The sequence below is a fragment of the Chrysemys picta genome, chromosome 9 (assembly GCF_011386835.1).
Source record: "Chrysemys picta bellii isolate R12L10 chromosome 9, ASM1138683v2, whole genome shotgun sequence".
Classification (NCBI taxonomy): Eukaryota; Metazoa; Chordata; order Testudines; family Emydidae; genus Chrysemys; species Chrysemys picta.
The window spans coordinates 53657965-53677531 of NC_088799.1; the positions used below are offsets into that span (position 1 = coordinate 53657965).

The window sequence follows — 19567 nt, forward strand, 5'->3', positions numbered from 1 at the left end:
GTCTGGCCTGCTGTCTCGCTCTGTCTTCTTTTCTTTGTTTTGTGTGACGTCCGTCCTGGTGTCTTGTCTTCCATTTCTTTCAGTGTTCCTCTTCAATGATTTTTTCCAATATTAGTCTGAATTTCTAATGATCTTTTTCCCCATGACTGGAGATAGTAAGCTAGATTTCATAGATTCACAGATTCATTCTTAGATTTTAAGGCCAGAAGGAACCACTCTGGTCCTCTAGACTTCTTGCTTGCATAACACAGGCCAAAGAATCTCTCCCTGCATGAAGACCAATTTACTGGAGGCATTATAGCATATCTTTTAGGGAGACATCCACTCTTGATAGAAAGACTTGAAGTGATGGAGAATCCACCACTTCTCTCAGTAATCTGTTCCAGTGGCTAATTACACTGTTAAAAGCTTGGCACCTTGTTTCCAATGGCATGTCACTGGAGTTCACCAACCCATCAGCCTTCCAACCACCCTCCCAACCACTGGCTGTCTCTGCAAATAGGAACATGTGTGTGTGGGTATGTGACAGAGGAGAGACTGCGACAGAGAGGCACTTCCTACTCTGATATCCGACGTGCGTGCACGAGAGAGACGTCCCCAAGCTCGCAGGACACCTAAAAGCCATCTAATCAAAAAGTGATGAGGACAAACTGGGCCTGGTGCTGGGGAAAGGCAGCAGAGGTGACCTTGCACGACATATCCAGAGGAATGCACACAGTGGCTCAAACCCCAAGCACTGTGAATCCCCAGCAAGGGCAAATCTAACTCGCCTCTCACAGATACCTGAGGGATCTAATAGCGCATTGTCTGTCTGAGGTACTTTCTGGGTCCCATCACCATGGTATCTGAGCACCTCACAATCTTTGAAGCCTGTTTATCCTCCCAGCGCCTGCTAAGGCTGGGTAGTACCACTTGCCCCATTTCACAGAGCAGGAACTGAGGCCCATAGACTTGCCTACAGTCACACACACTCATCCATAGAAGAGCAGGGAAGTGAAGCCAGGTGTCCTGAGCCTCAGGCTAGCGCTCTACCCTCTAGGCCAACCTTCCTTTCATACCATCACTCACTGTCAGCCAAAAATCCTTGTGAACTGAACTGAAGTGGGTATGTGCTTGCAGCACAGAGAGAGGGTTAACTCCCTTATCTAGTTCGCAGGTGGAGCAGAGCTAGGATATTTTCCCTGCACTTTGCTTGGATAAGCAGAAGCCTTTGTGTGTCTGAACAAGTCTGACAAATTCCTCATCCCTCTTTCCTGCTTTGGACTGGCTGCTTGACATTCTTTGCATATAAACAATAAACAGCCTGCTATTATCCTGGCATGCCTGGAATAACTGTGGCTATTTTCTCTCTTCCCAGAATTCAAGAAGGCAACAAATTCCATGTGGTTTCTGAGTCAACTTTTTTTTCTCTCGCTCTTTTCTTTCTTTCCCACCACCTCGGTGACCTTGGAGAACAGGCAGCAGCACTCTAGTCCTCAGCACTGCCCGGTACGTGACTGCAATCGCACTGTGCCAGGAAGCTGCCAGGGGGACTATTTAGGGCCAAATCTTGGCCCCACTTACATCAACAGTGTTTCTTCCATTGACTTCAGCCAGACAAGCCCTTAATGTGTGTGTGTGGGGGGGTGGATGGTCGGATTCTATAGCGCTGACGAGCTAGCAAGCTTGTGGGGATCCCATTGTACTCAGACCTCTAGGTGGGATGGACTCTTTCTGAACAAATGTACTATTCTCACAGCACTATGGCCTTGATTCCGGACAACATCACCACCCAGCACTTGCTTAAGTGCTTTGCTGCATCAGGGTTGTAATGGGTTGCCAAACCAATGTTCCCAGGGGTGTAACCCAGGCCTCTAGCATTTCCAGCACAATGCCATGACAACCGCAGATTCAAGTGCACTGTCATTACATAATGCTTGGAAGTGCCTAGGCTTTGCCTCCAATAGTAATTGCTGGGAAATGGGTACAAAGATTTCCAGTATGGACACCACCTTGGTTTGTACACGGTCTGCCACGGCAGAGTATTTTTAAAAGGCAGTTATGCCTGGTCGATGCTGGCTGGGTGAGCCACATTCAAAGCAAGTGATAATGAGCCATCTTTAAACCATTTTCGTATGGGCCATGCTAGGAAGGCTGACGTGATGTCCATGAGCCGGAGCAATGACACTGAAAGGCTATGCTGGGTGACTCTGGTTTGCTCTGCAGGTGTGAACATAGAATCATAGACATGTAGGTCTGGGAGGGACCTTGAGAGGTCAAGTCCAGCCTCCTGCGCTGAGGCAGGACCAAGTAAACCTAGACCATCCCTGACATGTGTTTATCCAACCTGTTCTTAAAAACCACCTGTGATGGGGATCCCACAACCTCCCTTGGATGCTCATTCCAGAGCTTCACTACTCCTATAGTTAGAAACTTTTTCCTAATATCTAATCAACATCTCTCTTGCTGCAGATTAAGCCCTTTAGTGCTTGTCCTACCTCCAGTGGATATGGAGAACAATCGATTACCATCCTCTTTATAACAACCCTCATAGGCACAGGAACTAAGGGTGCGGGGGGGTGCTTCAGCACCCCCAGGTTTTAGCCGGGGCTCTGCTGCGTCCCCCCCATGCTCCGGACCCCCGCATCCCAGCCTGCCAGCCCTGCTCGCCCCGTCTGCCGGCCTGCTGGCTGGGGGGGACGGATGACGGACATGGGTAAGGCAAGGGAGCTGGCTTCCAGAACCCCCAGTATTCAAAGTGTTCCCATGCCGCTAACAGCCCTTAGCATCTTTGAAAACTGCTCTCTGGTCCCCACCCCCCTTCAGTCTTCTTTTCTCAAGACTAAACATGCCCAGTTTTTTTAACCTTCCCGCACAGGGCAGGTTTTCTAAATCTTTGATCACTTTTGTTGCCCTTCTCTGGGGTCTCTCCAGTTTGTACCATGTGTAAGATTTCCCTTTTATGGGCTAGCTTGTGATACCCTTACTCACATTCAGTCCTTTACACCATGAATAGACCCTCTGAACTCAATGCGAGGAAGGGCAGCGCAGTTTGGCTCTGTTAGGAAATAGCAAAGTCTATAGGAATATGTCTACTACTATTCACTTCCATTGTTAAGTATATTCACCTCTGCCTCTGTGGTGCCCCTTTTATATTCCGTTTTCAGGAACACTCATGCAATCACATGTTACTGGCATGTGCAATCGCAGAAGGCAAATTCAGAATCTCCCCTGGTTGTATTTATGGAAACCAAATTTCAGATTCACACGTGTAGCTATTTACACAAGCAGTGCCTGTGAGCTCAGCTAATTGGGGAACTGGCGGCAAGATCATGTGACTTACTTGACCAATCACACACAGCACATGTGGCAATTAAAACAATGGTTGGTTAACTTTAAAACCCGCTCATGGACACTCCACGAGGAGAACAAGATAGTGGATCCATTCCTTATTGTGAATAATACACTCAGTTGTAGGTGAGCGTCCATGAGTTAGGAACCCAATTCTAAGGAAGTTGAGTGACTGAGTCTGCTAGCTTCCATTGAAAATCCCAGTCATGATGTTTATACCAGGCATGGCCAAACTGTGGTTCGTGAGCCACATGTGGCTTTTAAAGTGTGGCTTGCAGAGCCCCTCCCCTCCCATTCTCCACCTATCAGATGGGGTGTGGGGTGGGAAGCTTGGGGCTTCTGCTCTGCGGCGGGGTGGTGGGACTAGCTTTGCAGGGAAAGGGGTCTTGGTGATTTAGGCCTGCAGAGGGGGGGCATCAGGGAAGAAGCCCTGCACCCTGGCAGGCGCAGCCCCATGGGGCAGATTGTGTGCGTCTTGCAGCCCTCAAACCTCTGAAAATTATTTGTAACTTTAGCGCCCTCGTGGCCAAGATGGAGTCTACTCTGCAGGCAGCTCTGGCGAAGAGAAAGCGCGTGCAGGAATGCAGCAGGAGAATTCCCTTCCACCCCAGGGGCACCTGTTCCAAACTCCCCAGAGTGAACACACACACCCACAGGAAAAGTACAATGGATATAACAAAGGGAGATATTTATTTACAGAGGGATGAGAGGAGAAAACAACAAGGGGAAATATAGGGGGAGCAGTAGAACAGGGTTGCATCCAAGCCAAGGCCCCACGGGTTCAGTGGTAGCACAGTCTGGAAGGGCAGACACTGAGCAATGTGTCTGCACACTGAGTTCAGGAGTCCTGAGCAAAGTTCCAGTCCAGTGGTGAGTCTTGGGTGTTCCTGGTTGTCTTCGGCGCCAGTGAACTTTCCCCCAACAAACCCCTCCGGTGCCCTCTTCTGCCACTCTCTGCAAAGCCACCCAGAGCAACCAGCTCCCCACTTAACTAGCTACAGCCTCCCTCCTTGTTCCCAATGCAGAGTCCCAAGCCCCAGTACTCACAGCCCCATGCAGCTCTGGGCAGCCATGATACTGGGTCCAGCTCCGGCCTGTCCTTCTCGGGCGATTCCTCCCTGGCCTAGTGCTCCTCCTGGCTCCTGTCCTGGGCTGTCCCCGATCGGCCGCCCTGGCCTTCCCAGGCTTCAGGCAGGATCTCTGCTGCTTCACTTTGCGAGGGTCCCTGCGGGCTGCCCCTCTCTCTCCCTCTCAGCTTCAGAGTCACCCCTGGAGTTTCCCTCCTTTTTTTCTTACTCTCCCCCTCCCCACAAGATTTAAAGGGGCCATGCTCTCTAAACCCCAAAGGGGTTACATATTGTATGCGGCTTGGAGAGTCAGTAAGTTTGGCCATCCCTGGTCTATACATTTGCTGAGAATTTCATGGTCTTCCATTTATCCCCCTCCCATTCCTCTGGCAAGGGGCCCCTCCCCTTTGCGTTCTTTCATTTCTCAACAATACATGCTAATTGGAAGACACACACCCTTATTGGGCAAAGATATTTCCTGACACTTGATTTCAACACAAAAATGTCCTTGCAGAAATCCACATCCATAGCCCGAATCCCCGCTGGTGGTATCTATATTCTGCTTTTCAGCGCAGATTGCAGATTGTGTGTGTCCGAGATCCTTCATGCAGCCTGCATGTATCAGGGTCCCTGCATGCATATCAGATGGGTCAGGTATCCCATAGGTTGCTTATATTCAGAGAACTGTAACTGTCTAGGTGCCTGCATGTGGCTTGTATCTATCAGAGGTTCGTTATTCTGCTTGCATAGATCATGGATTCTGCCTACACTCTATGCCCTGGTCTACACTACGAGTTTAGGTCGAATTTAGCAGCGTTAGATGGATTTAACTCTGCACCCGTCCACATGATGAAGCCATTTTTGTCGACTTAAAGGGCTCTTAAAATTGATTCCCCCCCCCCCCCAGGGGATTAGCGTGGAAATCGACCCTGCTGGGTCAAATTTGGGGTAGTGTGGACGCAATTCGACGGAATTGGCCTCCGGGAGCTATCCCAGAGTGCTCCATTGTGACCGCTCTGGACAGCACTCTCAACTCAGATGCACTGGCCAGGTAGACAGGAAAAGCCCCGCGAACTTTTGAATTTCATTTCCTGTTTGGCCATGCAGAGCTCATCAGCACAGGTGATCATGGAGTCCCAGAATTGCAAAAGAGCTCCAGCATGGACCGAACAGGAGGTACTGGATCTGATCGCTGTATGCGGAGAGGAATCTGTGCTATCCGAGCTCCGTTCCAAAAGACGAAATGCCGGAATATTTGAAAAAATCTCCAAGGGCATGAAGGCCAGAGGCTATAACAGGGACCTGCAGCAGTGCCGCGTGAAACTTAAGGAGCTCAGGCAAGCCTACCAAAGAACCAGAGAGGCAAATGGCCGCTCTGGGTCACAACCCCAGCCGCTTCTATGATGAGCTGCATGCCATTCTAGGGGGTGCCCCTACAACTACCCCACCCCTGTGCTTCCCTCCTCCCCCACCCCTCCCGGGCTACCTTGGCAATTATCCCCCCATTTGTGTGACGAATTAATAAAGAATGCATGAATTTGAAACAACAATGACTTTATTGCCTCTGCAAGCCGTGATCAAAGGGGGGGGAGGGGAGGGCTGTTAGCTTACAGGGAAGTAGAGTGAACCAAGAGGGCGGGTTTTCATCAAGGAGAAACAAACAGAACTTTCACACTGTAGCCTGGCCAGTCATGAAACTGGTTTTCAAAGCTTCTCTGATGCACAGCGCATCCTGCTGTGCTCTTCTAATCGCCCTGGTTCTGGCTGCACGTAATCTGTGGCCAGGCGATTTGCTTCAACCTCCCACCCCACCATAAACGTCTCCCCCTTACACTCACAGATATTGTGGAGCACACAGCAAGCAGTAATAACAATGGGAATATTGGTTTCGCTGAGGTCTAACCGAGTCAGTAAACTGTGCCAGCGTGCTTTTAAACATCCAAAGGCACATTCTACCACCATTTTGCACTTGCTCAGCCTAAAGTTGAACTGCTCCTTACTACTGTCCAGGATGCCTGTGTATGGCTTCATGAGCCATGGGAGCAAGGGGTAGGCTGGGGTAGGTTCAACCGTGCGGTGCCGCCGACTGGGAGAGCAGCCTGAGGCAGAAGCCTCCAGCTGGCATGATATTCCAGGCAGGACGGAATCTCCATTAGACGAAACTTAAAGAAGAGAACGACCTGGAGTCATTCCCATTTTTGTCCAGGCGCCCATGACCAACCTCACCGAGGCCGGCCAGGAGCATCCATGTCTGCCCAGGCACCCCCGACCAACCTAACCAAGGTCGGCCAGGAGCACCCGATGATGATGGTTAGTAGTCGTATTGCACTGTCTGCCGTCCGCAAGGCAAGGCAAGGCAAGGCAAGGCAAGGCAAGGCAAGGCAAGCGGATGCTGCTGTGTAGCAATGCAGTACCGCGTCTGTCAGCAGCACCCAGGAGACGTACGGTGACAGTGAGCTGAGTGGGCAACATGCTTGCTGTGGTATGTCGTCTGCACGGGTAATCCAGGAAAAAAGGTGAGAAACGATTTTTTGCCGTTGCTTTCACGGAGGGAGGGAGGGGGCCTGACGACATGTACCCAGAACCACCCGCGACAATGTTTTTGCCCCATCAGGCACTGGGAGCTCAACCCAGAATTCCGATGGGCAGCAGAGACTGCGGGAACTGTGGGATATCTACCCACAGTGCAACACTCCAAAAGTCGACGCTAACCTTGGTACTGTGGACGCACTCCGCCGACTTAATGGTCTTAAGTGGGGACACACACAATTGACTGTATCAAATCGATTTCTAAAAAATTGACTTCTATTAAATCGACCTAATTTTGTAGTGTAGACATACCCCCCTATATGTGTACAAATTGCTTGTGGCAGGAATCTGGCATGCTACTTGTGAATGTTCTGGCTCATGCCTGCTAGCTTTGGATCCTGCATACATGTTACCTTTGCCCAGCTCCCTACATCCCCACAAGTCCCAGCCTTGAGACAAATGACATCTGCCCACTGCATACATATTTTTTTTCCAGTAAATCAGTTCCCATGGAAAATGAGTCAGTCCCCTCTTGACTGAGCAATGATATGTGGGTCACCCTGGGCCGAATCAGACATTCCTCATAGCTAGGAGTCATTAGTCAGTCACTGCTGAGGTGAAGAGATCAATTATAGAAAGACTATCTCCCTTCTCATCCACATTTTCAGTGATATGAAACAGGTTCCACCCCACGTGCATGGGATGGCAAAGGCTGGCTCTGTTGTGTCTGATACGTAACTAGGTAGTACCGGCAGCTTGGCCTTGCTACCTAACTAAGAGCAGTGGTGCTGCCTACTTACTAACTTAGCATTAATGTCAGTATTCACCTCTCCCTCATTCAGCTTTGTCATTAGCTGCTGCTGAATGTTTGACTGTCAGCGCATGTCTGAATTAGTATGGAGAAGTGCAGGAAGTAACGTACTTCCCACCCTCACCCACTTGCAGGAAACTAAAAAAATAATATTCATAACTATTTCTCAGAGGCACAGTCCACCATTGGATAGCTAGTTCATTAGCTGGATCGCTCATATATTTAAAACACATGTGGCAATAGCCATTTAAATGCTGGCAAATGTAGCCCAGGTTATGTTTAGTTCATTCTATGCTAACACACAGTGGCCCAGATCCTGAGCTGATGTAAATTGGGATAGCTCCATTGAAATCAAGGGAGCTACATTGATGTACACCCGCTGAGAATCTGGCCTGCTGTTCTTATATACATTTGTGATAAATGCGGGGGGGGGGGGGGGGGGAGCTTCCTTTTATGGACACCCAGTCAGTCAGTAGCTATAATCCCTCTTAGTAGCTGTTCTCTAATTGCTCTACCTGTAAAGGGTTAAAAAGTCTCATTGTTATGCATAGGTAAAAGGAAGAGAGTGGGCACCTGGCCAAAAGAGCCAATGGGAAGGCTAGAACTTTTTAAAATTGAAACAAGACTCTCATTTTGTCTGTCTGCTATTGTTCTCCCGGGAAGAGGCAGACAGGGAGCAGTTATGCTGTGAGAAGCTTGGGCCAGGTATGAAAAATCATCAGTATCACATCTAGAAACTACTCATCTAAAACCCCCGATATGTAAGTAGATCAAGAAATGTCTAGGAAGACGCGATTAGGTTTATCCCTTTTATTTCTTTATGGCTTGTGGATTCCTTTGTGCTAACCCCAGGTGCTTTTGTTTTGCTTGTAACCTTTAAACTGGACCTCAAGAAAGCTATTCTTGATGCTTAATCCTTGTCGGTTTTTTTTAATCTAGCAAAAGCCTAAATTCCCAGATGTATTTTCTTCTTTTTTTTATTAATAAAATTTACCTTTTTTAAGAACAGAATTAGATTTTTGTGTCTTAAGAGGTTTGTGCACATGTTGTTTAATTAGCTGGTGGCAACAGCTGATTTCCTCTTTTTTTTCTTTCTCAGCTCTTCCCCGGGGGTGGGGGGGTGAAAGGTCTTGGGAGTACCCCACAGGAAGGAATTCCCAAGTGCGCCTTCCTGGGTTCTCAAAAAGGTTCTGCACTTGGGTGGTGGCAGCATCTACCAATCCAAGGTCAGATAAAAGCTGTAATCTTGGGAGTTTAATACAAGCCTGGAGTGGAAAGTATTAATTTTTAGAGTCCTTGCGGGCAGGGCTGGCTCTACGCACTAGCGTTCCAAGCACGTGCTTGGGGCAGCACTTTTAAAGGGGCGGCACACCATTTTTTGTTGTTGTTTTTTGCTTCAGCGGCAGCACTCCGGCTTTTTTTTTTTTTGCTTGGGGTGGCAAAAAACCTGGAGCCGGCCCTGCTTGCGGGCCCCCACCTTCTGCACTTGAAGTGCCAGAGTGGGGAATCAGCCTTGACAACATTGGGCCAAATTCATTCCTTGTGTCATTCCACTGTCTGCAGTGGAGTTCCATCAGGCATGGGTTTGGCCCATTGGGTTTTACTATTTATATAGTCCCAGATATATAGAATGTGCACTCTCTCTCTCTCTCTCTCTCGGAAATGATTTAATATATTTTGCATAATGTGTTCTCTATGCACTGATGTTTTTATAAGTACCAGTCTCAGTGTCTTCTGCTCTTCCTGTCTCCTGGAGAATGGGAAGCAAACTCCTCGACACCTGGTGCCAGGTTGGTAAACTGGGGTTGGGCTGTGAAAACACTGTCAGGATTCTCTGCTTTTTTTTTTTCTGTTTTTTCAAGCAGATGTTTGGAGAGGCTGGGTCAAGGTTCATCCCTTAGTCGTTTAACCCCTGGAAAATTGTTGGAATATTTTAAATGCTCTGATAGCCATTGAGCAATATAAATTGCCGGCTCATTTTCTGTGGCCCCACCTAGTCCAGGGGGAAGATGAGCCAGTTTTACTTTGGTATTTTCACAGATGTGGAGGCTCATCTTGAAGGGACAGTTCAGACAGACATTTCTCAGCTATTTTTAGAGACCCTCTGGCTCTTCCCAAAGGTACCAAACCTCCTCACGCTGTAGGAGTCTAACACTTTCAGAGCATCAGCTGAACATTTTCCAACAGAGAGGATTTGGTCAAAAATGACATTTTTCTATGGGGAAAAAAATGTTCTTGACCAAATGTGTTGATTTTCTGAAATGTTTTGTTTTCAAAAGTTTTCGGTTTAAAAAAAATCATTTCAAACTTGTGGCTTTCTTCCAACTTGCTTTATAACTCTTTTCCAACTAGCAAAAGTTGGAAATGGGATAGAAAGCAGGGAGAGGGGGAAGTAGATTTTGCAAGTTGGAAAACAGTATGGAAGTGTTGGAAAGTGGAGGGAAAAGCTGCTTTTTCACACCTTTTCACTGTTTTAGCTACACATTGAGAAGGTGTGAAATGTGGGCATTCCCCACACTTTCCAACTGGCAAAAGATGGAAAACAGTCTAAAAGTATGTGAAGTGGAGGGAGAAACGACTTTTTGACACTTTTTCTTACTTTTTGATTCAACAGCAAAAAACATGAAAAGTTGAGTTCCCCACCCCCACATTTTTACCTATCCTCTCACTTTTATCCAGTAAGGATAAAGAGGGGGAATTAAAAAAGGGGAAAGGATAAGGGACCCCAAAAATTAAAGAGTCAGTTTAAAAAAAACAAAATAAAATGACATTTTGTAATTTCTTATTGTTCCCTGGTACTTCCATGTCTGTCTGTGCATCCACCTTTTGTCTCCTATCTTATTGCAAGCTCTTTGTGGCAGGGAGTCTCTCTCTGATCTGTGTTTGTACAGCCCCTAGCACAGTGAGGTTCTGGTCCATGACTGAGACTCCTAGGTGTTACTGCAACACAATTATTTATTATTATTAAATAATTTGAAGGCAAAATGAAAATTGTTGTGAAATTTCCCACTGGGAATCAAACTATTTAAATTGAAAAATGTTAGAGAGTTTTCTCTGCAAAAAATTCTGTAGGGAAAATAATCCCAATGATCGCCCAGCTCTGCTCATAATGCTCCAGGTATGTGAACCTCAGAGAGAAAGGGATGAATAACGCAAGAGACGAGGAATGGGGAAATACTGGGGAAGTGAGGCGCACAGAAAGGAGTTGCAGGGGAAAGGAAGAAAGAATGAGGAAAAGAAAGAAGAGACATGGCAAGAAGCCTTCTTGCAGCTCACTAATCTCCTCAGAGCTGTCTGCTCAAGGCTTTTGCATCCTTGCTACAAATGACAGAAATTGCATCAAAGAAAAAATATGGGACTGGCTAACGTTTGGGAAGCTGAATCTAACATGGTGCAATTCAAGCCCCAAAAATCCCTTATGGAACCCAGAGCAAGTGAATGAGATCAGGATGGAGAGATGTTGTCTCAGTAAAACACCCTTTGAGTAGAATTGAAGGGCTGGAGGAGGGAAGCCAAATTAAGTGTGTACTTGTATGTCCATCTACAGACCCTTTGATCACTTCCAAGAGGCAACAGGCCTAGCAGTCTAAGCATGGGACTCAATCCAGACTATATGTGGCCTCTAAAAGTCACTTATCCATGCTGTACTCATGTCCACACTGATAATGTTGAAATAGAATGGGCCTGATTCTGATTCGATTTATCCTGGTGTCAGTCAGGAGTTAATCCACAGAGCTAATGGAATCACCAGTGTAGAACATGAGTTACACCTTAAAAAGGCCCCACATGTTTATTTCTAAGGAGCCACGCCTCTTTTACCTCCTCCATTTAGGCCTTAATTCAGGAAAGCGCTTATTCACATACTGAAGCTCATCACTCTTCACAATGGCACTTGAGCATGTCCTTAACTTTAAGCATGTGCTTAAGGACTGTCCTGAATAGGGATACTTTCCTGAATTAGGCCCTAAAGTTTGAACTCCTTCCTCATCCATTAATTTTAGAAACACCAAGTTTTAATTTCCCTGGGGGTTGTGAAAGGATTCAGAGAGAGAGAAAGAGACAATTAGCTCTTTTTATAATTAGGTACTTTAATCTGAAACATTAATTGCAACTATAATTGAAGAAAAATCAATTGTAAGGGTCACATATCATTACAGGATTTTTTTTTCAACTCACACTTCCTCAAAATTCTTCGTTCCCAATTAATTTCACAGACGGCAGAAGTAAACACTGAAGCCTAGGGGACGAAACCAAAGCCATGTAGTGAGAACTGTTCTCCAGCTCTGCCCCAAATCCAGAGTAGCTGATATGATAAGTAGTGAAACAATTGGTGCGAAGATGTACTTGGGGGAGTCACCATGGGTTGCAGACCCAGCAAAACATTTTTTGTAGCAATTGAGCCCGGTCACTGAGGGATGCTGTTTAAGCCACTGCTCTCAGATTATGATACAGTGGCGACCGCAGCCGTATGCACGTTAAACATGGTGCGTACCATTGGCAGGGGTGCCAAGTCATCGGTGTTAGGCATCCCAATGCAGGAGCGAGGAAAAGCAGCACTGGCCATCCCGCTGTCCACTCAGGTTGGGGCCCGCATGCCCTACCCCCTGCCCATGACAGAGGGTCCATGGTGCTCAACCTGAGTGACGCTGCGCCCCTGTACACCAAGTCACAATGCCACTTGCTCAGTATCAGCCCTGCTGCCACCCCATCCTGACAGAGGAGCCATGGGGCAAACCTGAGCAGTGCTGCCCCTCCTCGCCACTGCTGTGGGGCCAGCTCCTGCACCAGTGCTCCTCTGAGAGGGCCTGCTTGGCCTTGCCCGCTTCCAGCAGCTCATGTGCCCTCTGCCTGCAGGACTCACACACGACACCCTTAAGAGCCGTGGAGAGTCCTTGCATGAGGGAGCCAGCCAGGCCAGGGGTGGCTGGGAACCCTGGGGCATACTCTGGGAACAATTCCTTGGGGCGCCCCTTTTAGACCCTCACACACACACTTTGTTCAGACCACATGAGCCACTAGCAATAGTAGGTGATGTTCCAATTTAAACTGTCAGCATTAGCAGGGCCGGCTCCAGGGTTTTGGCCACCCCAAGCAGCCAAAACCAAAAAAAAAAAAAAAAAAAAAGCCGCGATCGCGAGCTAAAAAAAGCCGCGATCGCGATCTGCTGCGGCAATTCGGCGGGAGGTCCTTCACTCCCAGGCGGAGTGAGGGACCATCCGCCGACTTGCCGCCGAATACCTGGACCTGCCGCCCCTCTCCGGAGCGGCTGCCCCAAGCACCTGCTTGAGAAGCTGGTGCCTGGAGCCGGCCCTGAGCATTAGGCTTCAGAGTGAACTGTACACTGGCTGTACAGCTCTCTCAGAGCTATTTTCTCAGGCTGACTCAGGGAAAAGACAATGCATGCATTCATGCTTGGGAGATGATTTTTTTCCTCAGTTAAAAGGGATAAAGCCCGACTAGGATTTTTTTAAATGGAAACTTAAATTCTGCAGAAACAAATGTGGCTGCCAGAAAAATGCTAGTAATGCACATCCCTGTGAACCAGCGTAACACTGTACCATCCCTGACTCCTTTCCTGACAACAGTCTGGGTTAGCTTCCTGCCAGAAAACTCCCCCAACACACCCAAAAGGAAAACCTGCCTTATGCAGAAATCTGGTTCTCAGCAGGTGTATCTCTGCACTAGTATCAGAGGGGTAGCCATGTTAGTCTGAATCTGTAAAAAGCAACAGAGGGTCCTGTGGCACCTTTGAGACTAACAGAAGTATTGGGAGCATAAGCTTTCGTGGGTAAGAACCTCACTTCTTCAGATGCAAAAGCTTATGCTCCCAATACTTCTGTTAGTCTCAAAGGTGCCACAGGACCCTCTGTTGCTGTCTGCACTAGGTTACCTCATTGTAGATTCAAGAGAGCCAAATTCGGAATAGTTTAAAGTTTGATGCCATTAGTCCCAACCCACCAGCTGTAGACATGCTGTGGCAACAACAGCCAGGAGCTGCCTAGGGTTACCATATTTCCCAAAAGAGAAAACAGGACACCGCCTTGGGCTAGCCAAAGGCCACCCTCTCCCCCCTCCCCCCATTTGGGGTTGGCCTGCGCCGCTCGCGCTCCCCACCGCGCCCTACGTCACTCACCGCCCAGCCCATGCCACTGCTCCCCGTCCCCCTGCGCCAGGCTGACCTGTGCTGCTCACCCCCATCGGCCCATGTGCTGTCAGCCTGAGCTGCCTGCCAACTCACCTGTGCAGGTCTGGCCTAGCCCGAGCCGCTCACCTGAGCCCTCCCTCCCCTTACATGGGGATGGCGTTGCCCCCTGCACATTCCTCTGCACCCCACTAGAGGTCGCACCCCACTTTTTTGGGCAAAATTGTCCATTTGTCAAGAGCAAACAGGATAAATGCCCAGTTTTGCCAAAAAAGTCGGGACAGCCGGGACAGGGCTTAAAAAAGGGACTGGCCCGGCCAAAACACGATGCATGGTCACCCTAGAAAAGCCTGCCCCCTATTCTTCCTGAAATGCTTAAATATCTAAGCTAAGAACAATAACTAGGCTTGGCACAATTCAGTTTTAATTTTTGTATAATATCAATGTTTATTTTTAGATTTGTATCAATTTAAATGTTCACAGGTGCCAAAATTATGGGGTTTAAGCATTTTTTTTTATTTTTATCAATTTATATTTTCACGGTTGTGGGAAATTATGGGGGAGTCAGAGAATAGGGGGTCAGACAATAATTATTTGTTGACAGGAGACAGAGATTCAAAAAGTTAAAGGTTTATAACCATTAAAACACAAATTGTCAACATCACATATCAGAATATATAAAGTAAATATCCTTAAATCAACCCCTAATATGTGCCCAGGCTTCATTTTTCTTACTTTGCTTATCAGTAAATGTTGATGATTATTGCTGGACATATGTTTTTGTTGGTTTGTGTGTGTAGGGTGAAATCTATGTTTACTGACACTAGCCAGTAAAAGTCAAATCCATCCAAGCCTAACAATAACTACATATCCCCAGCTGAGAACAAAAGGTATTAGCACTAGTGGCTGTCTATTACAAACTTGTATCATCAGAGCACAAGAATTTCAGGTAATTTTATCTGATGTAAAAGCCCCTCCTGTAATAAATCCCCAGGCTGCAGAGACAAAATGGGGATGTTTTCAGAAAAATTACTAACTTACTAGAAGTAGCAATTACACCAAAAGATGAACAAACATGAACTAACCATGGTAGGAGCCACAAAATAATGATAGCATCTGTGCAGCATCAAGTTGTCAAATATGTATATGGAAAGCTAAGATCCCACCTTCGCAAAGAGAAGGTTTTTACCCACGAAAGCTTATGCCCAAATAAACCTGTTAGTCTTTAAGGTGCCACCAGATTCCTTGTTGTTTTTGTAGATACAGACTAACACGGCTAACCCCTGATACAAGATACTTCTGATTACACATACTAAGATATATTGAAAAAAATAGAACCTAGAGGCTGGGAGAGTTGAGGAACTTATGAGTGGGTGCTGCAAGAAGAATAGGCCAAGGTCTGTAACTATGGGCCCAAGGAGAAGAGATCTGATTTTAGAGGGCTCGTTAATCTAGCAGAGTAGGGCATAATGAGACCCAGTAGCTGGAATTTGAAGTTGGAAAAGTTCAGATGAGAAATATGATGCAGCTTTTTAACAGTGAGGATAATGTGGGTAAAAGGTCATTCCATTTAATAGCAGATTTCGATATTTCAAAAATTGGTTTTGTCCTGATTTAGAAAGAAAATCAACAATTTCAAAATTCTCTGCAATGGGGAATGGTGCCCTGGCTCTGGGGCAGTCTGCCTAGTGAGTAGGCCTGGAACTGCGACCCTGGGCACCCAGGGGTCCCCAACTCAGAGGCAATCCAGCAGGCAGGCTCCTGAGGAGCTGGGTGGGTGAGCTGGTAGGAAAAGGGCAGGTTTGGAGTGAAAACCTGGCCCCATTGCTGGGCCAGGCATTTCGGAGAGATGAGAGTTGGAGAAATGGGTACTTTTCACTTACTGAAAAGTAGGGTTACCATATTTAAACAATCAAAAAAGAGGATGGGAGGAGCCCCACCCTAGCCCCGCCCCACCCTGTCCTGCCCCAGCCCTGCCCTTGCCCCTTCCACTCCCTCCCACTTCCCGCCCCCCTCAGAATCCCCAACCCTCCCCCCCACTCCTTGTTCCCTGACTGCCCCCTCCTGAGACCCTCCCCCCATCCTAACTGGCCCCCTAGGATCCTACCCCCTACCTGTCCCCTGACTGCCCCAACCCTTATCCACACCCCCACCCCCAGACAGACACCAGGGACTCCCACGCCCCATCCAACCACTCCCCAGCCCCTAACAGCCCCCCCCAGAACTCCTGGCCCATCTAAACCCCTCTGCTCCCTGTCCCCTGACTGCCCCCTCCTGAGACCCTCCTCCCATCCTAACTGGCCCCCTAGGATCCTACCCCCTACCTGTTCCCTGACTGCCCCAACCCTTATCCACACCCCCACCCCCAGACAGACACCAGGGACTCCCACGCCCCATCCAACCACTCCCCAGCCCCTAACAGCCCCCCCCCCGAACTCCTGGCCCATCTAAACCCCTCTGCTCCCTGTCCCCTGACTGCCCCCTCCTGGGACCCCCCCCACCCTAACTGCCCCCCTAGGACTCTATCCTCTACCTGTACCCTGACTGCCCAAAACCTTACACCCCCAACCCCCAGACAGCCCCCCCCCCCGAACTCCCGATCCATCCAACCCTGCTCCCTGTCTCTTGACTGCCCCCTCCAGAACCTCCCTGCCCCTTCTCTGACCCCCTGGCCCCCTTACCGTGCCACTCAGAACAGAGTGCTGCGGAACGACGCGCTGGGCAGTAGGGGAGGGGGAGCAGGAGCAGGGGGAGGAGCTCCAGACTGCCGGAGGCCCGAGGCGAAAAGCCGGCCGGCGATCTGAGAATGCAGGGAGGGGGAGGGAGGGAGAGAGAGGAGGGGAGTGGTCTCAAGTTGCAGGGGAGAGGAGGGGGAAGCGGAGGAGGGGCTCTGGCTGTCAGAGCCCCATGCGAGTGGCACGATCCGGCCGGCTGCCCTGTCAGCCGCACGCACTCTGCATCGGGGGGAAATCCGGACATTTACAAATCCCCCCTGGACGCTATTTTTAACTCAAAAAAGCCGGACATGTCCGGCAGAATCCGGACGAATGGTAACCCTATGAAAAGTTTTTTAACCTTTTTTTGGAACATCACGTGTTTTATTAATTTGTCCTCAGTGAGGTCTAGTGTCTGTGGGTATGTTTTGGATGGCTGGATAATGCAGTATGGAGAAAATAACTATGGCCCTGATCCAGCAAAGCACTTACACACATACTTAATTTTGAGTTTGTGAGTAGTTCCATTGAAGCCCAAGGGTCTACACACGTGCCTAAAGTTAAGCATGTGCTTAAGTGCATTGCAGCTTAGAACCTATGTCTGAGCCTGTGCACAGTCTAAAGGGTCTTTATAAAATCCTCAGGGCCCTGGCTATTTTAAATTATATCCGTTGGATTCCAGTGTAATCTGCTGAGACACTGAAGGCAGTAACCCACCTGCTGATGAAATCTCGCAGACACATGACATGTCTCTGGAGTTGCTGGAATCCAGTTTTGATAGCGTCTCAGTTTCCAGATGATCACAAATTCGGTGGATGCTGAGCTGCAGTTCCTGACAGAGTCCTGCATTTCTAAAAAGAGTGTGTGACGCAGTCTGGCTGTTTATCCTTGTCTGTTGGATTTGTATTTAGCTACTTCAAGTACGTAACTGTTGTTGCTTTGTGGAGTTCAAGTGCATCCCCAAAATGAGCATCATCCTGCCATTAAAACACTTAAGAATCGGAAGACATTCGCCATGTATATTTTTTTGTAGCTATCCTACTATGGTTGTCACTTACATGAGGCAAGGAGGCAAGCAGTCACACTGAGCACTTCTGATCTCTCCCAAATCAAGAACTGCAGGCTTTGTGAAGGGCATGGATGCAAGGGACTGAGCCACAAGGGGAGTGCTAGGTGCCCTGACCTCAGGGAGTAGTTACAGGAGCTGAAGGGAAGAGAGGAATTTCCTCTCTTATAGTCTCAAATAGAAAAGTATTTTGGCAGCAGGCCTCTCCCAGAATCACTTTCAGGAGAGCCAAGAAAGAGGCTCTATGAGGAGGGGGAGACAATAATACTAACTGAATGTTGGCGGTTAAGTAGAATAATTTTATATCATTAACAATGAGAGTGCACCATAGCCAATGCCTAGTGGTTCTCAGGTGTTAAAGGCCAGGTACTCTAGGGCCTGGACACCTTCCTGAAGGTGCTGGGAAGTTTCTTGGGGCTTGGGAGACCCACCAGCAGGGCCGGTGCAACCACTAGGCGAACTAGGCAGCCGCCTAGGGCGGCAAGTGGTTGGGGGCGCCCAAGGCCATCCTCAGGCATAGGCAGCTGGGTAGGGCAACTGAAAATGTGGGGCACTACTGGGTCTAAGGGCTTGTCTATACTTACGCGCTGGTTCGGCGGCAGGCAATCGAACTTCTGGGTTCGATTTATCGCGTCTTGTCTGGACGTGATAAATCGAACCCAGAAGTGCTCCCCGTCGACTCCGGTAATCCTGCTCGGCGCGAGGAGTACGCGGAGTCGACGGGGGAGCCTGCCTGCCGCGTCTGGACCGCGGTAAGTTCGAACTAAGGTACGTCGACTTCAGCTACGTTATTCACATAGCTGTTGCGTACCTTAGTTCGAATTGGGGGGTTAGTGTAGACCAGGCCTTAGTGTTCACACAACTGGTTTTCCTATCCCTGTTCTGACCCTTCCTGCAGGCTCTGAGTCTTCCTGGGAAGGGGATCTAGTAGTTAAAAGACAAAAAGTCTCCAGCCTGCCAGACCTATTAGCACAACACTGAAACTGTTAAAGAGCCATTCAAGGGGTAATGAAGACATTTAACAGGCATTTGCCAACCCCAGGTATCTACTGTCAGTTTCTGAATGTACTGACAAAATCAGTTGTGCATGACTGTAATATTTACTCAGCACATGTTAGTCTACAGGACCTTAGTTTAAAATTTGCTTTAAAAATATTTCATTAGTGAGTTGATGAAGATTATAAAATTGTATCTCTAAAAAATCCTTGCATAGATTTTTAGATGCACAATCATCTTTAGCCTTAAATGCTTGGATCTTCAGACATATGGTTTTTTAAATAAATTCTTCAAAAGACCACCCTTATCTAAAATATACATTTTAACTACTATAGTAAAAAAACTTACTTCCAAAGTCTTCCTGTCCTTTCTGTCCATCCATTTCTCCCTTCACCCCCTCTCCTCTCCTCCCCGCTTCCCCCCATTGAAGGAAGCAACAGCCCTTTGCTTCCAGATAGCTGGACAAAGAGTTTCCCTTTCTTTACTTCTGACTATCTGATGAACTAGTTTTAAGCAAAATCAGTACCTTAGTAAGATATAAAATCCTTTGTTATGCCTAAAATCTTTGGAAACATATTTTTTAAAGTTGGTGAAATTTCATAAACATGTGTATTGTTATGGAGATCACACACCGTAAATTAGTGTTCCCTTTTTCTAAGAGCAATGAACATTGTTATGAACACACTAAACCTCTGTGACTGATTAATTTAAAATAATATCTGTTTCAGTGAGTTAAATATGTAGTAATCTGGAATGATTACTTTATGAAGGCTTAAGAGTACATTTAAAATATAAAATCAGCTTAGAAATACTGATTAATAAAATGTAAAACAGAGAAGAGCTGCATCATGTATTCCATAATATTTAATGTTGTACTCACCTGACTCACCCTTACTATAAAGTTTTTGCAAA

The 19567-nt window shown here is 47.7% G+C and overlaps 1 long non-coding RNA gene across 1 annotated transcript in view; it reads left to right on the top strand.

Annotated features, from left to right (window-relative positions):
* The window catches only part of LOC135973588 (uncharacterized), a 30287-nt gene extending 24366 nt beyond the window's left edge, over positions 1–5921 (top strand). Inside the window, exons 2-3 of the long non-coding RNA XR_010590492.1 lie at positions 1358–1488; positions 5505–5921. This is a non-coding gene — a long non-coding RNA (uncharacterized LOC135973588). The remainder of the gene's footprint in view (positions 1–1357; positions 1489–5504) is intronic.
* Positions 5922–19567: the final 13646 nt, after the last annotated feature.